Source organism: Hypomesus nipponensis, chromosome 12 (assembly GCF_054491055.1).
Source record: "Hypomesus nipponensis isolate SF chromosome 12, ASM5449105v1, whole genome shotgun sequence".
In the NCBI taxonomy this organism is placed as follows: domain Eukaryota; kingdom Metazoa; phylum Chordata; class Actinopteri; order Osmeriformes; family Osmeridae; genus Hypomesus; species Hypomesus nipponensis.
Genome location: NC_140372.1, coordinates 13691961 through 13707846, shown reverse-complemented (window position 1 = coordinate 13707846; position 15886 = coordinate 13691961). Strand labels below are relative to the sequence as shown.

The following is a 15886-nucleotide window of genomic DNA, read 5'->3' as shown; positions in this document are numbered from 1 at the left end:
GCGGCATTTGAGCCAACTCGCACTTCCATTGCTCCTACCTGGGAGAGTTGAATCGTCCCATGCTTTGGAGCTGCTTTTCCGAAACACGTGCAAAGTTTGTTGTGGAACGGAGCTTAATTTTTCAATGAAAAAAATCTGTTGGAGAATGCGGGCATCGATCCCGCTGCCTCTCGCATGCGAAGCAAGCGCTCTACCACTTGAGCTAATTCCCCCATGTTAAGCTGCTTGTCGGGGAACTGGTGAGGGTCAGCATGAGGACCCAAATTGTCTGAAACCAACCGTGTCTCGGAAGTCGTCGTCCTTCATGCCAATGCGATTCTTGTTAATGTTTCTGTGGAAAGAAGCTAAATCTTGCCAGTTAAACAGCATCACCTATGGAGGATGCGGGCATCGATCCCGCTACCTCTCGCATGCAAAGCGAGCGCTCTCCCATTTGAGCTAATCCCCCATGTTGAGTTTCTCGTCGGGAAACTTGTGATCGTCAGCATTAGGACAACCGTGTCTGTGAAGTAGTCATCCTTCATGCGATTCTTGTAAATGTTTCTGTGGAAAGAAGCTAAATCTTGCCAGCTAAACAGAATCACCTATGGAGGATGCGGGCATCGATCCCGCTACCTCTCGCATGCTAAGCGAGCGCTCTACCATTTGAGCTAATCCCCCACCTTACATGTGACAACTATCCTTGGCAGAGTTCAAAACTCCTCGGTCTTGAGTCACAATCTACAATCTGGTTCGACTGCTTACTTGACATCAGTTGGAATCTCACAGGGAATGCGGGTACCGATTCCGCTGCATAAGACAGGCAAAGGAAGCGCTGCGGCATTTGAGCCAACTCGCACTTCCATTGCTCCTACCTGGGAGAGTTGAATCGTCCCATGCTTTGGAGCTGCTTTTCCGAAACACGTGCAAAGTTTGTTGTGGAACGGAGCTTAATTTTTCAATGAAAAAAATCTGTTGGAGAATGCGGGCATCGATCCCGCTGCCTCTCGCATGCGAAGCAAGCGCTCTACCACTTGAGCTAATTCCCCCATGTTAAGCTGCTTGTCGGGGAACTGGTGAGGGTCAGCATGAGGACCCAAATTGTCTGAAACCAACCGTGTCTCGGAAGTCGTCGTCCTTCATGCCAATGCGATTCTTGTTAATGTTTCTGTGGAAAGAAGCTAAATCTTGCCAGTTAAACAGCATCACCTATGGAGGATGCGGGCATCGATCCCGCTACCTCTCGCATGCAAAGCGAGCGCTCTCCCATTTGAGCTAATCCCCCATGTTGAGTTTCTCGTCGGGAAACTTGTGATCGTCAGCATTAGGACAACCGTGTCTGTGAAGTAGTCATCCTTCATGCGATTCTTGTAAATGTTTCTGTGGAAAGAAGCTAAATCTTGCCAGTTAAACAGCATCACCTATGGAGGATGCGGGCATCGATCCCGCTACCTCTCGCATGCAAAGCGAGCGCTCTCCCATTTGAGCTAATCCCCCATGTTGAGTTTCTCGTCGGGAAACTTGTGATCGTCAGCATTAGGACAACCGTGTCTGTGAAGTAGTCATCCTTCATGCGATTCTTGTAAATGTTTCTGTGGAAAGAAGCTAAATCTTGCCAGCTATACAGAATCACCTATGGAGGATGCGGGCATCGATCCCGCTACCTCTCGCATGCTAAGCGAGCGCTCTACCATTTGAGCTAATCCCCCACCTTACATGTGACAACTATCCTTGGCAGAGTTCAAAACTCCTCGGTCTTGAGTCACAATCTACAATCTGGTTCGACTGCTTACTTGACATCAGTTGGAATCTCACAGGGAATGCGGGTACCGATTCCGCTGCATAAGACAGGCAAAGGAAGCGCTGCGGCATTTGAGCCAACTCGCACTTCCATTGCTCCTACCTGGGAGAGTTGAATCGTCCCATGCTTTGGAGCTGCTTTTCCGAAACACGTGCAAAGTTTGTTGTGGAACGGAGCTCCATTTTTCAATGAAAAAAATCTGTTGGAGAATGCGGGCATCGATCCCGCTGCCTCTCGCATGCGAAGCAAGCGCTCTACCACTTGAGCTAATTCCCCCATGTTAAGCTGCTTGTCGGGGAACTGGTGAGGGTCAGCATGAGGACACAAATTGTCTGAAACCAACCGTGTCTCGGAAGTCGTCGTCCTTCATGCCAATGCGATTCTTGTTCATGTTTCTGTGGAAAGAAGCTAAATCTTGCCAGTTAAACAGCATCACCTATGGAGGATGCGGGCATCGATCCCGCTACCTCTCGCATGCAAAGCGAGCGCTCTCCCATTTGAGCTAATCCCCCATGTTGAGTTTCTCGTCGGGAAACTTGTGATCGTCAGCATTAGGACAACCGTGTCTGTGAAGTAGTCATCCTTCATGCGATTCTTGTAAATGTTTCTGTGGAAAGAAGCTAAATCTTGCCAGCTAAACAGAATCACCTATGGAGGATGCGGGCATCGATCCCGCTACCTCTCGCATGCTAAGCGAGCGCTCTACCATTTGAGCTAATCCCCCACCTTACATGTGACAACTATCCTTGGCAGAGTTCAAAACTCCTCGGTCTTGAGTCACAATCTACAATCTGGTTCGACTGCTTACTTGACATCAGTTGGAATCTCACAGGGAATGCGGGTACCGATTCCGCTGCATAAGACAGGCAAAGGAAGCGCTGCGGCATTTGAGCCAACTCGCACTTCCATTGCTCCTACCTGGGAGAGTTGAATCGTCCCATGCTTTGGAGCTGCTTTTCCGAAACACGTGCAAAGTTTGTTGTGGAACGGAGCTCCATTTTTCAATGAAAAAAATCTGTTGGAGAATGCGGGCATCGATCCCGCTGCCTCTCGCATGCGAAGCAAGCGCTCTACCACTTGAGCTAATTCCCCCATGTCAAGCTGCTTGTCGGGGAACTGGTGAGGGTCAGCATGAGGACACAAATTGTCTGAAACCAACCGTGTCTCGGAAGTCGTCGTCCTTCATGCCAATGCGATTCTTGTTAATGTTTCTGTGGAAAGAAGCTAAATCTTGCCAGCTAAACAGCATCACCTATGGAGGATGCGGGCATCGATCCCGCTACCTCTCGCATGCAAAGCGAGCGCTCTACCATTTGAGCTAAGACCCCATGTTGAGGTTCTCGTCGGGAAACTTGTGATCGTCAGCATTAGGACAACCGTGTCTGTGAAGTAGTCATCCTTCATGCGATTCTTGTAAATGTTTCTGTGGAAAGAAGCTAAATCTTGCCAGCTAAACAGAATCACCTATGGAGGATGCGGGCATCGATCCCGCTACCTCTCGCATGCTAAGCGAGCGCTCTACCATTTGAGCTAATCCCCCACCTTACATGTGACAACTATCCTTGGCAGAGTTCAAAACTCCTCGGTCTTGAGTCACAATCTACAATCTGGTTCGACTGCTTACTTGACATCAGTTGGAATCTCACAGGGAATGCGGGTACCGATTCCGCTGCATAAGACAGGCAAAGGAAGCGCTGCGGCATTTGAGCCAACTCGCACTTCCATTGCTCCTACCTGGGAGAGTTGAATCGTCCCATGCTTTGGAGCTGCTTTTCCGAAACACGTGCAAAGTTTGTTGTGGAACGGAGCTCCATTTTTCAATGAAAAAAATCTGTTGGAGAATGCGGGCATCGATCCCGCTGCCTCTCGCATGCGAAGCAAGCGCTCTACCACTTGAGCTAATTCCCCCATGTTAAGCTGCTTGTCGGGGAACTGGTGAGGGTCAGCATGAGGACACAAATTGTCTGAAACCAACCGTGTCTCGGAAGTCGTCGTCCTTCATGCCAATGCGATTCTTGTTAATGTTTCTGTGGAAAGAAGCTAAATCTTGCCAGCTAAACAGCATCACCTATGGAGGATGCGGGCATCGATCCCACTACCTCTCGCATGCAAAGCGAGCGCTCTACCATTTGAGCTAAGCCCCCATGTTGAGGTTCTCGTCGGGAAACTTGTGATCGTCAGCATTAGGACAACCGTGTCTGTGAAGTAGTCATCCTTCATGCGATTCTTGTAAATGTTTCTGTGGAAAGAAGCTAAATCTTGCCAGCTAAACAGAATCACCTATGGAGGATGCGGGCATCGATCCCGCTACCTCTCGCATGCTAAGCGAGCGCTCTACCATTTGAGCTAATCCCCCACCTTACATGTGACAACTATCCTTGGCAGAGTTCAAAACTCCTCGGTCTTGAGTCACAATCTACAATCTGGTTCGACTGCTTACTTGACATCAGTTGGAATCTCACAGGGAATGCGGGTACCGATTCCGCTGCATAAGACAGGCAAAGGAAGCGCTGCGGCATTTGAGCCAACTCGCACTTCCATTGCTCCTACCTGGGAGAGTTGAATCGTCCCATGCTTTGGAGCTGCTTTTCCGAAACACGTGCAAAGTTTGTTGTGGAACGGAGCTCCATTTTTCAATGAAAAAAATCTGTTGGAGAATGCGGGCATCGATCCCGCTGCCTCTCGCATGCGAAGCAAGCGCTCTACCACTTGAGCTAATTCCCCCATGTTAAGCTGCTTGTCGGGGAACTGGTGAGGGTCAGCATGAGGACACAAATTGTCTGAAACCAACCGTGTCTCGGAAGTCGTCGTCCTTCATGCCAATGCGATTCTTGTTAATGTTTCTGTGGAAAGAAGCTAAATCTTGCCAGCTAAACAGCATCACCTATGGAGGATGCGGGCATCGATCCCGCTACCTCTCGCATGCAAAGCGAGCGCTCTACCATTTGAGCTAAGACCCCATGTTGAGGTTCTCGTCGGGAAACTTGTGATCGTCAGCATTAGGACAACCGTGTCTGTGAAGTAGTCATCCTTCATGCGATTCTTGTAAATGTTTCTGTGGAAAGAAGCTAAATCTTGCCAGCTAAACAGAATCACCTATGGAGGATGCGGGCATCGATCCCGCTACCTCTCGCATGCTAAGCGAGCGCTCTACCATTTGAGCTAATCCCCCACCTTACATGTGACAACTATCCTTGGCAGAGTTCAAAACTCCTCGGTCTTGAGTCACAATCTACAATCTGGTTCGACTGCTTACTTGACATCAGTTGGAATCTCACAGGGAATGCGGGTACCGATTCCGCTGCATAAGACAGGCAAAGGAAGCGCTGCGGCATTTGAGCCAACTCGCACTTCCATTGCTCCTACCTGGGAGAGTTGAATCGTCCCATGCTTTGGAGCTGCTTTTCCGAAACACGTGCAAAGTTTGTTGTGGAACGGAGCTTAATTTTTCAATGAAAAAAATCTGTTGGAGAATGCGGGCATCGATCCCGCTGCCTCTCGCATGCGAAGCAAGCGCTCTACCACTTGAGCTAATTCCCCCATGTTAAGCTGCTTGTCGGGGAACTGGTGAGGGTCAGCATGAGGACCCAAATTGTCTGAAACCAACCGTGTCTCGGAAGTCGTCGTCCTTCATGCCAATGCGATTCTTGTTAATGTTTCTGTGGAAAGAAGCTAAATCTTGCCAGTTAAACAGCATCACCTATGGAGGATGCGGGCATCGATCCCGCTACCTCTCGCATGCAAAGCGAGCGCTCTCCCATTTGAGCTAATCCCCCATGTTGAGTTTCTCGTCGGGAAACTTGTGATCGTCAGCATTAGGACAACCGTGTCTGTGAAGTAGTCATCCTTCATGCGATTCTTGTAAATGTTTCTGTGGAAAGAAGCTAAATCTTGCCAGCTAAACAGAATCACCTATGGAGGATGCGGGCATCGATCCCGCTACCTCTCGCATGCTAAGCGAGCGCTCTACCATTTGAGCTAATCCCCCACCTTACATGTGACAACTATCCTTGGCAGAGTTCAAAACTCCTCGGTCTTGAGTCACAATCTACAATCTGGTTCGACTGCTTACTTGACATCAGTTGGAATCTCACAGGGAATGCGGGTACCGATTCCGCTGCATAAGACAGGCAAAGGAAGCGCTGCGGCATTTGAGCCAACTCGCACTTCCATTGCTCCTACCTGGGAGAGTTGAATCGTCCCATGCTTTGGAGCTGCTTTTCCGAAACACGTGCAAAGTTTGTTGTGGAACGGAGCTTAATTTTTCAATGAAAAAAATCTGTTGGAGAATGCGGGCATCGATCCCGCTGCCTCTCGCATGCGAAGCAAGCGCTCTACCACTTGAGCTAATTCCCCCATGTTAAGCTGCTTGTCGGGGAACTGGTGAGGGTCAGCATGAGGACCCAAATTGTCTGAAACCAACCGTGTCTCGGAAGTCGTCGTCCTTCATGCCAATGCGATTCTTGTTAATGTTTCTGTGGAAAGAAGCTAAATCTTGCCAGTTAAACAGCATCACCTATGGAGGATGCGGGCATCGATCCCGCTACCTCTCGCATGCAAAGCGAGCGCTCTCCCATTTGAGCTAATCCCCCATGTTGAGTTTCTCGTCGGGAAACTTGTGATCGTCAGCATTAGGACAACCGTGTCTGTGAAGTAGTCATCCTTCATGCGATTCTTGTAAATGTTTCTGTGGAAAGAAGCTAAATCTTGCCAGTTAAACAGCATCACCTATGGAGGATGCGGGCATCGATCCCGCTACCTCTCGCATGCAAAGCGAGCGCTCTCCCATTTGAGCTAATCCCCCATGTTGAGTTTCTCGTCGGGAAACTTGTGATCGTCAGCATTAGGACAACCGTGTCTGTGAAGTAGTCATCCTTCATGCGATTCTTGTAAATGTTTCTGTGGAAAGAAGCTAAATCTTGCCAGCTATACAGAATCACCTATGGAGGATGCGGGCATCGATCCCGCTACCTCTCGCATGCTAAGCGAGCGCTCTACCATTTGAGCTAATCCCCCACCTTACATGTGACAACTATCCTTGGCAGAGTTCAAAACTCCTCGGTCTTGAGTCACAATCTACAATCTGGTTCGACTGCTTACTTGACATCAGTTGGAATCTCACAGGGAATGCGGGTACCGATTCCGCTGCATAAGACAGGCAAAGGAAGCGCTGCGGCATTTGAGCCAACTCGCACTTCCATTGCTCCTACCTGGGAGAGTTGAATCGTCCCATGCTTTGGAGCTGCTTTTCCGAAACACGTGCAAAGTTTGTTGTGGAACGGAGCTCCATTTTTCAATGAAAAAAATCTGTTGGAGAATGCGGGCATCGATCCCGCTGCCTCTCGCATGCGAAGCAAGCGCTCTACCACTTGAGCTAATTCCCCCATGTTAAGCTGCTTGTCGGGGAACTGGTGAGGGTCAGCATGAGGACACAAATTGTCTGAAACCAACCGTGTCTCGGAAGTCGTCGTCCTTCATGCCAATGCGATTCTTGTTCATGTTTCTGTGGAAAGAAGCTAAATCTTGCCAGTTAAACAGCATCACCTATGGAGGATGCGGGCATCGATCCCGCTACCTCTCGCATGCAAAGCGAGCGCTCTCCCATTTGAGCTAATCCCCCATGTTGAGTTTCTCGTCGGGAAACTTGTGATCGTCAGCATTAGGACAACCGTGTCTGTGAAGTAGTCATCCTTCATGCGATTCTTGTAAATGTTTCTGTGGAAAGAAGCTAAATCTTGCCAGCTAAACAGAATCACCTATGGAGGATGCGGGCATCGATCCCGCTACCTCTCGCATGCTAAGCGAGCGCTCTACCATTTGAGCTAATCCCCCACCTTACATGTGACAACTATCCTTGGCAGAGTTCAAAACTCCTCGGTCTTGAGTCACAATCTACAATCTGGTTCGACTGCTTACTTGACATCAGTTGGAATCTCACAGGGAATGCGGGTACCGATTCCGCTGCATAAGACAGGCAAAGGAAGCGCTGCGGCATTTGAGCCAACTCGCACTTCCATTGCTCCTACCTGGGAGAGTTGAATCGTCCCATGCTTTGGAGCTGCTTTTCCGAAACACGTGCAAAGTTTGTTGTGGAACGGAGCTCCATTTTTCAATGAAAAAAATCTGTTGGAGAATGCGGGCATCGATCCCGCTGCCTCTCGCATGCGAAGCAAGCGCTCTACCACTTGAGCTAATTCCCCCATGTCAAGCTGCTTGTCGGGGAACTGGTGAGGGTCAGCATGAGGACACAAATTGTCTGAAACCAACCGTGTCTCGGAAGTCGTCGTCCTTCATGCCAATGCGATTCTTGTTAATGTTTCTGTGGAAAGAAGCTAAATCTTGCCAGCTAAACAGCATCACCTATGGAGGATGCGGGCATCGATCCCGCTACCTCTCGCATGCAAAGCGAGCGCTCTACCATTTGAGCTAAGACCCCATGTTGAGGTTCTCGTCGGGAAACTTGTGATCGTCAGCATTAGGACAACCGTGTCTGTGAAGTAGTCATCCTTCATGCGATTCTTGTAAATGTTTCTGTGGAAAGAAGCTAAATCTTGCCAGCTAAACAGAATCACCTATGGAGGATGCGGGCATCGATCCCGCTACCTCTCGCATGCTAAGCGAGCGCTCTACCATTTGAGCTAATCCCCCACCTTACATGTGACAACTATCCTTGGCAGAGTTCAAAACTCCTCGGTCTTGAGTCACAATCTACAATCTGGTTCGACTGCTTACTTGACATCAGTTGGAATCTCACAGGGAATGCGGGTACCGATTCCGCTGCATAAGACAGGCAAAGGAAGCGCTGCGGCATTTGAGCCAACTCGCACTTCCATTGCTCCTACCTGGGAGAGTTGAATCGTCCCATGCTTTGGAGCTGCTTTTCCGAAACACGTGCAAAGTTTGTTGTGGAACGGAGCTCCATTTTTCAATGAAAAAAATCTGTTGGAGAATGCGGGCATCGATCCCGCTGCCTCTCGCATGCGAAGCAAGCGCTCTACCACTTGAGCTAATTCCCCCATGTTAAGCTGCTTGTCGGGGAACTGGTGAGGGTCAGCATGAGGACACAAATTGTCTCAAACCAACCGTGTCTCGGAAGTCGTCGTCCTTCATGCCAATGCGATTCTTGTTCATGTTTCTGTGGAAAGAAGCTAAATCTTGCCAGCTAAACAGCATCACCTATGGAGGATGCTGGCATCGATCCCGCTACCTCTCGCATGCAAAGCGAGCGCTCTACCATTTGAGCTAAGCCCCCATGTTGAGGTTCTCGTCGGGAAACTTGTGATCGTCAGCATTAGGACAACCGTGTCTGTGAAGCAGTCATCCTTCATGCGATTCTTGTAAATGTTTCTGTGGAAAGAAGCTAAATCTTGCCAGCTAAACAGCATCACCTATGGAGGATGCGGGCATCGATCCCGCTACCTCTCGCATGCTAAGCGAGCGCTCTACCATTTGAGCTAATCCCCCACCTTACATGAGACAACTATCCTTGGCAGAGTTCAAAACTCCTCGGTCTTGAGTCACAATCTACAATCTGGTTCGACTGCTTACTTGACATCAGTTGGAATCTCACAGGGAATGCGGGTACCGATTCCGCTGCATAAGACAGGCAAAGGAAGCGCTGCGGCATTTGAGCCAACTCGCACTTCCATTGCTCCTACCTGGGAGAGTTGAATCGTCCCATGCTTTGGAGCTGCTTTTCCGAAACACGTGCAAAGTTTGTTGTGGAACGGAGCTCCATTTTTCAATGAAAAAAATCTGTTGGAGAATGCGGGCATCGATCCCGCTGCCTCTCGCATGCGAAGCAAGCGCTCTACCACTTGAGCTAATTCCCCCATGTTAAGCTGCTTGTCGGGGAACTGGTGAGGGTCAGCATGAGGACACAAATTGTCTCAAAGCAACCGTGTCTCGGAAGTCGTCGTCCTTCATGCCAATGCGATTCTTGTTCATGTTTCTGTGGAAAGAAGCTAAATCTTGCCAGCTAAACAGCATCACCTATGGAGGATGCGGGCATCGATCCCGCTACCTCTCGCATGCAAAGCGAGCGCTCTACCATTTGAGCTAAGCCCCCATGTTGAGGTTCTCGTCGGGAAACTTGTGATCGTCAGCATTAGGACAACCGTGTCTGTGAAGCAGTCATCCTTCATGCGATTCTTGTAAATGTTTCTGTGGAAAGAAGCTAAATCTTGCCAGCTAAACAGAATCACCTATGGAGGATGCGGGCATCGATCCCGCTACCTCTCGCATGCTAAGCGAGCGCTCTACCATTTGAGCTAATCCCCCACCTTACATGTGACAACTATCCTTGGCAGAGTTCAAAACTCCTCGGTCTTGAGTCACAATCTACAATCTGGTTCGACTGCTTACTTGACATCAGTTGGAATCTCACAGGGAATGCGGGTACCGATTCCGCTGCATAAGACAGGCAAAGGAAGCGCTGCGGCATTTGAGCCAACTCGCACTTCCATTGCTCCTACCTGGGAGAGTTGAATCGTCCCATGCTTTGGAGCTGCTTTTCCGAAACACGTGCAAAGTTTGTTGTGGAACGGAGCTCCATTTTTCAATGAAAAAAATCTGTTGGAGAATGCGGGCATCGATCCCGCTGCCTCTCGCATGCGAAGCAAGCGCTCTACCACTTGAGCTAATTCCCCCATGTTAAGCTGCTTGTCGGGGAACTGGTGAGGGTCAGCATGAGGACACAAATTGTCTCAAAGCAACCGTGTCTCGGAAGTCGTCGTCCTTCATGCCAATGCGATTCTTGTTCATGTTTCTGTGGAAAGAAGCTAAATCTTGCCAGCTAAACAGCATCACCTATGGAGGATGCGGGCATCGATCCCGCTACCTCTCGCATGCAAAGCGAGCGCTCTACCATTTGAGCTAAGCCCCCATGTTGAGGTTCTCGTCGGGAAACTTGTGATCGTCAGCATTAGGACAACCGTGTCTGTGAAGCAGTCATCCTTCATGCGATTCTTGTAAATGTTTCTGTGGAAAGAAGCTAAATCTTGCCAGCTAAACAGCATCACCTATGGAGGAATGCGGGCATCGATCCCGCTACCTCTCGCATGCTAAGCGAGCGCTCTACCATTTGAGCTAATCCCCCACCTTACATGAGACAACTATCCTTGGCAGAGTTCAAAACTCCTCGGTCTTGAGTCACAATCTACAATCTGGTTCGACTGCTTACTTGACATCAGTTGGAATCTCACAGGGAATGCGGGTACCGATTCCGCTGCATAAGACAGGCAAAGGAAGCGCTGCGGCATTTGAGCCAACTCGCACTTCCATTGCTCCTACCTGGGAGAGTTGAATCGTCCCATGCTTTGGAGCTGCTTTTCCGAAACACGTGCAAAGTTTGTTGTGGAACGGAGCTCCATTTTTCAATGAAAAAAATCTGTTGGAGAATGCGGGCATCGATCCCGCTGCCTCTCGCATGCGAAGCAAGCGCTCTACCACTTGAGCTAATTCCCCCATGTTAAGCTGCTTGTCGGGGAACTGGTGAGGGTCAGCATGAGGACACAAATTGTCTCAAAGCAACCGTGTCTCGGAAGTCGTCGTCCTTCATGCCAATGCGATTCTTGTTCATGTTTCTGTGGAAAGAAGCTAAATCTTGCCAGCTAAACAGCATCACCTATGGAGGATGCGGGCATCGATCCCGCTACCTCTCGCATGCAAAGCGAGCGCTCTACCATTTGAGCTAAGCCCCCATGTTGAGGTTCTCGTCGGGAAACTTGTGATCGTCAGCATTAGGACAACCGTGTCTGTGAAGCAGTCATCCTTCATGCGATTCTTGTAAATGTTTCTGTGGAAAGAAGCTAAATCTTGCCAGCTAAACAGAATCACCTATGGAGGATGCGGGCATCGATCCCGCTACCTCTCGCATGCTAAGCGAGCGCTCTACCATTTGAGCTAATCCCCCACCTTACATGTGACAACTATCCTTGGCAGAGTTCAAAACTCCTCGGTCTTGAGTCACAATCTACAATCTGGTTCGACTGCTTACTTGACATCAGTTGGAATCTCACAGGGAATGCGGGTACCGATTCCGCTGCATAAGACAGGCAAAGGAAGCGCTGCGGCATTTGAGCCAACTCGCACTTCCATTGCTCCTACCTGGGAGAGTTGAATCGTCCCATGCTTTGGAGCTGCTTTTCCGAAACACGTGCAAAGTTTGTTGTGGAACGGAGCTCCATTTTTCAATGAAAAAAATCTGTTGGAGAATGCGGGCATCGATCCCGCTGCCTCTCGCATGCGAAGCAAGCGCTCTACCACTTGAGCTAATTCCCCCATGTTAAGCTACTTGTCGGGGAACTGGTGAGGGTCAGCATGAGGACACAAATTGTCTGAAACCAACCGTGTCTCGGAAGTCGTCGTCCTTCATGCCAATGCGATTCTTGTTAATGTTTCTGTGGAAAGAAGCTAAATCTTGCCAGTTAAACAGCATCACCTATGGAGGATGCGGGCATCGATCCCGCTACCTCTCGCATGCAAAGCGAGCGCTCTACCATTTGAGCTAATCCCCCATGTTGAATTTCTCGTCGGGAAACTTGTGATCGTCAGCATTAGGACAACCGTGTCTGTGAAGTAGTCAACCTTCATGCGATTCTTGTAAATGTTTCTGTGGAAAGAAGCTAAATCTTGCCAGCTAAACAGAATCACCTATGGAGGATGCGGGCATCGATCCCGCTACCTCTCGCATGCAAAGCGAGCGCTCTCCCATTTGAGCTAATCCCCCATGTTGAGTTTCTCATCGGGAAACTTGTGATCGTCAGCATTAGGACAACCGTATCTGTGAAGTAGTCATCCTTCATCTGATTCTTGTAAATGTTTCTGTGGAAAGAAGCTAAATCTTGCCAGCTAAACAGCATCACCTATGGAGGATGCGGGCATCGATCCCGCTACCTCTCGCATGCTAAGCGAGCGCTCTACCATTTGAGCTAATCCCCCACCTTACATGTGACAACTATCCTTGGCAGAGTTCAAAACTCCTCGGTCTTGAGTCACAATCTACAATCTGGTTCGACTGCTTACTTGACATCAGTTGGAATCTCACAGGGAATGCGGGTACCGATTCCGCTGCATAAGACAGGCAAAGGAAGCGCTGCGGCATTTGAGCCAACTCGCACTTCCATTGCTCCTACCTGGGAGAGTTGAATCGTCCCATGCTTTGGAGCTGCTTTTCCGAAACACGTGCAAAGTTTGTTGTGGAACGGAGCTCCATTTTTCAATGAAAAAAATCTGTTGGAGAATGCGGGCATCGATCCCGCTGCCTCTCGCATGCGAAGCAAGCGCTCTACCACTTGAGCTAATTCCCCCATGTTAAGCTGCTTGTCGGGGAACTGGTGAGGGTCAGCATGAGGACACAAATTGTCTGAAACCAACCGTGTCTCGGAAGTCGTCGTCCTTCATGCCAATGCGATTCTTGTTAATGTTTCTGTGGAAAGAAGCTAAATCTTGCCAGCTAAACAGCATCACCTATGGAGGATGCGGGCATCGATCCCGCTACCTCTCGCATGCAAAGCGAGCGCTCTACCATTTGAGCTAAGACCCCATGTTGAGGTTCTCGTCGGGAAACTTGTGATCGTCAGCATTAGGACAACCGTGTCTGTGAAGTAGTCATCCTTCATGCGATTCTTGTAAATGTTTCTGTGGAAAGAAGCTAAATCTTGCCAGCTAAACAGAATCACCTATGGAGGATGCGGGCATCGATCCCGCTACCTCTCGCATGCTAAGCGAGCGCTCTACCATTTGAGCTAATCCCCCACCTTACATGTGACAACTATCCTTGGCAGAGTTCAAAACTCCTCGGTCTTGAGTCACAATCTACAATCTGGTTCGACTGCTTACTTGACATCAGTTGGAATCTCACAGGGAATGCGGGTACCGATTCCGCTGCATAAGACAGGCAAAGGAAGCGCTGCGGCATTTGAGCCAACTCGCACTTCCATTGCTCCTACCTGGGAGAGTTGAATCGTCCCATGCTTTGGAGCTGCTTTTCCGAAACACGTGCAAAGTTTGTTGTGGAACGGAGCTTAATTTTTCAATGAAAAAAATCTGTTGGAGAATGCGGGCATCGATCCCGCTGCCTCTCGCATGCGAAGCAAGCGCTCTACCACTTGAGCTAATTCCCCCATGTTAAGCTGCTTGTCGGGGAACTGGTGAGGGTCAGCATGAGGACCCAAATTGTCTGAAACCAACCGTGTCTCGGAAGTCGTCGTCCTTCATGCCAATGCGATTCTTGTTAATGTTTCTGTGGAAAGAAGCTAAATCTTGCCAGTTAAACAGCATTACCTATGGAGGATGCGGGCATCGATCCCGCTACCTCTCGCATGCAAAGCGAGCGCTCTCCCATTTGAGCTAATCCCCCATGTTGAGGTTCTCGTCAGGAAACTTGTGATCGTCAGCATTAGGACAACCGTGTCTGTGAAGTAGTCATCCTTCATGCGATTCTTGTAAATGTTTCTGTGGAAAGAAGCTAAATCTTGCCAGCTAAACAGAATCACCTATGGAGGATGCGGGCATCGGTCCCGCTACCTCTCGCATGCTAAGCGAGCGCTCTACCATTTGAGCTAATCCCCCACCTTACATGTGACAACTATCCTTGGCAGAGTTCAAAACTCCTCGGTCTTGAGTCACAATCTACAATCTGGTTCGACTGCTTACTTGACATCAGTTGGAATCTCACAGGGAATGCGGGTACCGATTCCGCTGCATAAGACAGGCAAAGGAAGCGCTGCGGCATTTGAGCCAACTCGCACTTCCATTGCTCCTACCTGGGAGAGTTGAATCGTCCCATGCTTTGGAGCTGCTTTTCCGAAACACGTGCAAAGTTTGTTGTGGAACGGAGCTCCATTTTTCAATGAAAAAAATCTGTTGGAGAATGCGGGCATCGATCCCGCTGCCTCTCGCATGCGAAGCAAGCGCTCTACCACTTGAGCTAATTCCCCCATGTTAAGCTGCTTGTCGGGGAACTGGTGAGGGTCAGCACGAGGACACAAATTGTCTCAAACCAACCGTGTCTCGGAAGTCGTCGTCCTTCATGCCAATGCGATTCTTGTTAATGTTTCTGTGGAAAGAAGCTAAATCTTGCCAGCTAAACAGCATCACCTATGGAGGATGCGGGCATCGATCCCGCTACCTCTCGCATGCAAAGCGAGCGCTCTACCATTTGAGCTAAGCCCCCATGTTGACGTTCTCGTCGGGAAACTTGTGATCGTCAGCATTAGGACAACCGTGTCTGTGAAGTAGTCATCCTTCATGCGATTCTTGTAAATGTTTCTGTGGAAAGAAGCTAAATCTTGCCAGCTAAACAGAATCACCTATGGAGGATGCGGGCATCGATCCCTCTACCTCTCGCATGCTAAGCGAGCGCTCTACCATTAGAGCTAATCCCCCACCTTACATGTGACAACTATCCTTGGCAGAGTTCAAAACTCCTCGGTCTTGAGTCACAATCTACAATCTGGTTCGACTGCTTACTTGACATCAGTTGGAATCTCACAGGGAATGCGGGTACCGATTCCGCTGCATAAGACAGGCAAAGGAAGCGCTGCGGCATTTGAGCCAACTCGCACTTCCATTGCTCCTACCTGGGAGAGTTGAATCGTCCCATGCTTTGGAGCTGCTTTTCCGAAACACGTGCAAAGTTTGTTGTGGAACGGAGCTCCATTTTTCAATGAAAAAAATCTGTTGGAGAATGCGGGCATCGATCCCGCTGCCTCTCGCATGCGAAGCAAGCGCTCTACCACTTGAGCTAATTCCCCCATGTTAAGCTGCTTGTCGGGGAACTGGTGAGGGTCAGCATGAGGACCCAAATTGTCTGAAACCAACCGTGTCTCGGAAGTCGTCGTCCTTCATGCCAATGCGATTCTTGTTAATGTTTCTGTGGAAAGAAGCTAAATCTTGCCAGTTAAACAGCATCACCTATGGAGGATGCGGGCATCGATCCCGCTACCTCTCGCATGCAAAGCGAGCGCTCTCCCATTTGAGCTAATCCCCCATGTTGAGTTTCTCGTCGGGAAACTTGTGATCGTCAGCATTAGGACAACCGTGTCTGTGAAGTAGTCATCCTTCATGCGATTCTTGTAAATGTTTCTGTGGAAAGAAGCTAAA

The 15886-nt window shown here is 49.3% G+C and overlaps 46 non-coding genes across 46 annotated transcripts; all 46 read right to left on the bottom strand.

The window, feature by feature from the left end:
• Positions 1-139: 139 nt before the first annotated feature.
• Positions 140-212, bottom strand: trnaa-cgc (transfer RNA alanine (anticodon CGC)). Its single transcript has one exon. It is a non-coding gene; the product is annotated as a tRNA-Ala (tRNA).
• A 163-nt stretch (positions 213-375) lies between these two features.
• trnaa-ugc (transfer RNA alanine (anticodon UGC)) lies at positions 376-448 on the bottom strand. The gene has a single exon. It is a non-coding gene; the product is annotated as a tRNA-Ala (tRNA).
• A 139-nt stretch (positions 449-587) lies between these two features.
• On the bottom strand, positions 588-660 carry trnaa-agc (transfer RNA alanine (anticodon AGC)). The gene has a single exon. It is a non-coding gene; the product is annotated as a tRNA-Ala (tRNA).
• Positions 661-955: 295 nt separating this feature from the next.
• Positions 956-1028, bottom strand: trnaa-cgc (transfer RNA alanine (anticodon CGC)). The gene has a single exon. It is a non-coding gene; the product is annotated as a tRNA-Ala (tRNA).
• Positions 1029-1191: 163 nt separating this feature from the next.
• On the bottom strand, positions 1192-1264 carry trnaa-ugc (transfer RNA alanine (anticodon UGC)). Its single transcript has one exon. It is a non-coding gene; the product is annotated as a tRNA-Ala (tRNA).
• A 139-nt stretch (positions 1265-1403) lies between these two features.
• Positions 1404-1476, bottom strand: trnaa-ugc (transfer RNA alanine (anticodon UGC)). Its single transcript has one exon. It is a non-coding gene; the product is annotated as a tRNA-Ala (tRNA).
• Positions 1477-1615: 139 nt separating this feature from the next.
• Positions 1616-1688, bottom strand: trnaa-agc (transfer RNA alanine (anticodon AGC)). The gene has a single exon. It is a non-coding gene; the product is annotated as a tRNA-Ala (tRNA).
• A 295-nt stretch (positions 1689-1983) lies between these two features.
• On the bottom strand, positions 1984-2056 carry trnaa-cgc (transfer RNA alanine (anticodon CGC)). Its single transcript has one exon. It is a non-coding gene; the product is annotated as a tRNA-Ala (tRNA).
• Positions 2057-2219: 163 nt separating this feature from the next.
• trnaa-ugc (transfer RNA alanine (anticodon UGC)) lies at positions 2220-2292 on the bottom strand. Its single transcript has one exon. It is a non-coding gene; the product is annotated as a tRNA-Ala (tRNA).
• A 139-nt stretch (positions 2293-2431) lies between these two features.
• Positions 2432-2504, bottom strand: trnaa-agc (transfer RNA alanine (anticodon AGC)). The gene has a single exon. It is a non-coding gene; the product is annotated as a tRNA-Ala (tRNA).
• Positions 2505-2799: 295 nt separating this feature from the next.
• On the bottom strand, positions 2800-2872 carry trnaa-cgc (transfer RNA alanine (anticodon CGC)). Its single transcript has one exon. It is a non-coding gene; the product is annotated as a tRNA-Ala (tRNA).
• Positions 2873-3247: 375 nt separating this feature from the next.
• On the bottom strand, positions 3248-3320 carry trnaa-agc (transfer RNA alanine (anticodon AGC)). The gene has a single exon. It is a non-coding gene; the product is annotated as a tRNA-Ala (tRNA).
• Positions 3321-3615: 295 nt separating this feature from the next.
• Positions 3616-3688, bottom strand: trnaa-cgc (transfer RNA alanine (anticodon CGC)). The gene has a single exon. It is a non-coding gene; the product is annotated as a tRNA-Ala (tRNA).
• Positions 3689-4063: 375 nt separating this feature from the next.
• On the bottom strand, positions 4064-4136 carry trnaa-agc (transfer RNA alanine (anticodon AGC)). Its single transcript has one exon. It is a non-coding gene; the product is annotated as a tRNA-Ala (tRNA).
• Positions 4137-4431: 295 nt separating this feature from the next.
• Positions 4432-4504, bottom strand: trnaa-cgc (transfer RNA alanine (anticodon CGC)). The gene has a single exon. It is a non-coding gene; the product is annotated as a tRNA-Ala (tRNA).
• A 375-nt stretch (positions 4505-4879) lies between these two features.
• trnaa-agc (transfer RNA alanine (anticodon AGC)) lies at positions 4880-4952 on the bottom strand. The gene has a single exon. It is a non-coding gene; the product is annotated as a tRNA-Ala (tRNA).
• Positions 4953-5247: 295 nt separating this feature from the next.
• On the bottom strand, positions 5248-5320 carry trnaa-cgc (transfer RNA alanine (anticodon CGC)). Its single transcript has one exon. It is a non-coding gene; the product is annotated as a tRNA-Ala (tRNA).
• A 163-nt stretch (positions 5321-5483) lies between these two features.
• On the bottom strand, positions 5484-5556 carry trnaa-ugc (transfer RNA alanine (anticodon UGC)). The gene has a single exon. It is a non-coding gene; the product is annotated as a tRNA-Ala (tRNA).
• A 139-nt stretch (positions 5557-5695) lies between these two features.
• On the bottom strand, positions 5696-5768 carry trnaa-agc (transfer RNA alanine (anticodon AGC)). Its single transcript has one exon. It is a non-coding gene; the product is annotated as a tRNA-Ala (tRNA).
• Positions 5769-6063: 295 nt separating this feature from the next.
• On the bottom strand, positions 6064-6136 carry trnaa-cgc (transfer RNA alanine (anticodon CGC)). The gene has a single exon. It is a non-coding gene; the product is annotated as a tRNA-Ala (tRNA).
• Positions 6137-6299: 163 nt separating this feature from the next.
• trnaa-ugc (transfer RNA alanine (anticodon UGC)) lies at positions 6300-6372 on the bottom strand. The gene has a single exon. It is a non-coding gene; the product is annotated as a tRNA-Ala (tRNA).
• Positions 6373-6511: 139 nt separating this feature from the next.
• On the bottom strand, positions 6512-6584 carry trnaa-ugc (transfer RNA alanine (anticodon UGC)). Its single transcript has one exon. It is a non-coding gene; the product is annotated as a tRNA-Ala (tRNA).
• A 139-nt stretch (positions 6585-6723) lies between these two features.
• Positions 6724-6796, bottom strand: trnaa-agc (transfer RNA alanine (anticodon AGC)). Its single transcript has one exon. It is a non-coding gene; the product is annotated as a tRNA-Ala (tRNA).
• A 295-nt stretch (positions 6797-7091) lies between these two features.
• Positions 7092-7164, bottom strand: trnaa-cgc (transfer RNA alanine (anticodon CGC)). The gene has a single exon. It is a non-coding gene; the product is annotated as a tRNA-Ala (tRNA).
• A 163-nt stretch (positions 7165-7327) lies between these two features.
• Positions 7328-7400, bottom strand: trnaa-ugc (transfer RNA alanine (anticodon UGC)). The gene has a single exon. It is a non-coding gene; the product is annotated as a tRNA-Ala (tRNA).
• Positions 7401-7539: 139 nt separating this feature from the next.
• Positions 7540-7612, bottom strand: trnaa-agc (transfer RNA alanine (anticodon AGC)). The gene has a single exon. It is a non-coding gene; the product is annotated as a tRNA-Ala (tRNA).
• Positions 7613-7907: 295 nt separating this feature from the next.
• trnaa-cgc (transfer RNA alanine (anticodon CGC)) lies at positions 7908-7980 on the bottom strand. The gene has a single exon. It is a non-coding gene; the product is annotated as a tRNA-Ala (tRNA).
• Positions 7981-8355: 375 nt separating this feature from the next.
• trnaa-agc (transfer RNA alanine (anticodon AGC)) lies at positions 8356-8428 on the bottom strand. Its single transcript has one exon. It is a non-coding gene; the product is annotated as a tRNA-Ala (tRNA).
• Positions 8429-8723: 295 nt separating this feature from the next.
• Positions 8724-8796, bottom strand: trnaa-cgc (transfer RNA alanine (anticodon CGC)). Its single transcript has one exon. It is a non-coding gene; the product is annotated as a tRNA-Ala (tRNA).
• A 375-nt stretch (positions 8797-9171) lies between these two features.
• trnaa-agc (transfer RNA alanine (anticodon AGC)) lies at positions 9172-9244 on the bottom strand. Its single transcript has one exon. It is a non-coding gene; the product is annotated as a tRNA-Ala (tRNA).
• A 295-nt stretch (positions 9245-9539) lies between these two features.
• trnaa-cgc (transfer RNA alanine (anticodon CGC)) lies at positions 9540-9612 on the bottom strand. Its single transcript has one exon. It is a non-coding gene; the product is annotated as a tRNA-Ala (tRNA).
• Positions 9613-9987: 375 nt separating this feature from the next.
• On the bottom strand, positions 9988-10060 carry trnaa-agc (transfer RNA alanine (anticodon AGC)). Its single transcript has one exon. It is a non-coding gene; the product is annotated as a tRNA-Ala (tRNA).
• Positions 10061-10355: 295 nt separating this feature from the next.
• On the bottom strand, positions 10356-10428 carry trnaa-cgc (transfer RNA alanine (anticodon CGC)). The gene has a single exon. It is a non-coding gene; the product is annotated as a tRNA-Ala (tRNA).
• A 744-nt stretch (positions 10429-11172) lies between these two features.
• On the bottom strand, positions 11173-11245 carry trnaa-cgc (transfer RNA alanine (anticodon CGC)). Its single transcript has one exon. It is a non-coding gene; the product is annotated as a tRNA-Ala (tRNA).
• A 375-nt stretch (positions 11246-11620) lies between these two features.
• Positions 11621-11693, bottom strand: trnaa-agc (transfer RNA alanine (anticodon AGC)). The gene has a single exon. It is a non-coding gene; the product is annotated as a tRNA-Ala (tRNA).
• A 295-nt stretch (positions 11694-11988) lies between these two features.
• trnaa-cgc (transfer RNA alanine (anticodon CGC)) lies at positions 11989-12061 on the bottom strand. The gene has a single exon. It is a non-coding gene; the product is annotated as a tRNA-Ala (tRNA).
• A 163-nt stretch (positions 12062-12224) lies between these two features.
• On the bottom strand, positions 12225-12297 carry trnaa-ugc (transfer RNA alanine (anticodon UGC)). The gene has a single exon. It is a non-coding gene; the product is annotated as a tRNA-Ala (tRNA).
• Positions 12298-12436: 139 nt separating this feature from the next.
• Positions 12437-12509, bottom strand: trnaa-ugc (transfer RNA alanine (anticodon UGC)). The gene has a single exon. It is a non-coding gene; the product is annotated as a tRNA-Ala (tRNA).
• A 139-nt stretch (positions 12510-12648) lies between these two features.
• On the bottom strand, positions 12649-12721 carry trnaa-agc (transfer RNA alanine (anticodon AGC)). The gene has a single exon. It is a non-coding gene; the product is annotated as a tRNA-Ala (tRNA).
• Positions 12722-13016: 295 nt separating this feature from the next.
• On the bottom strand, positions 13017-13089 carry trnaa-cgc (transfer RNA alanine (anticodon CGC)). Its single transcript has one exon. It is a non-coding gene; the product is annotated as a tRNA-Ala (tRNA).
• A 375-nt stretch (positions 13090-13464) lies between these two features.
• Positions 13465-13537, bottom strand: trnaa-agc (transfer RNA alanine (anticodon AGC)). Its single transcript has one exon. It is a non-coding gene; the product is annotated as a tRNA-Ala (tRNA).
• Positions 13538-13832: 295 nt separating this feature from the next.
• trnaa-cgc (transfer RNA alanine (anticodon CGC)) lies at positions 13833-13905 on the bottom strand. Its single transcript has one exon. It is a non-coding gene; the product is annotated as a tRNA-Ala (tRNA).
• A 163-nt stretch (positions 13906-14068) lies between these two features.
• Positions 14069-14141, bottom strand: trnaa-ugc (transfer RNA alanine (anticodon UGC)). Its single transcript has one exon. It is a non-coding gene; the product is annotated as a tRNA-Ala (tRNA).
• Positions 14142-14648: 507 nt separating this feature from the next.
• On the bottom strand, positions 14649-14721 carry trnaa-cgc (transfer RNA alanine (anticodon CGC)). Its single transcript has one exon. It is a non-coding gene; the product is annotated as a tRNA-Ala (tRNA).
• Positions 14722-15464: 743 nt separating this feature from the next.
• trnaa-cgc (transfer RNA alanine (anticodon CGC)) lies at positions 15465-15537 on the bottom strand. The gene has a single exon. It is a non-coding gene; the product is annotated as a tRNA-Ala (tRNA).
• A 163-nt stretch (positions 15538-15700) lies between these two features.
• trnaa-ugc (transfer RNA alanine (anticodon UGC)) lies at positions 15701-15773 on the bottom strand. The gene has a single exon. It is a non-coding gene; the product is annotated as a tRNA-Ala (tRNA).
• Between the last annotated feature and the right edge of the window lie 113 nt (positions 15774-15886).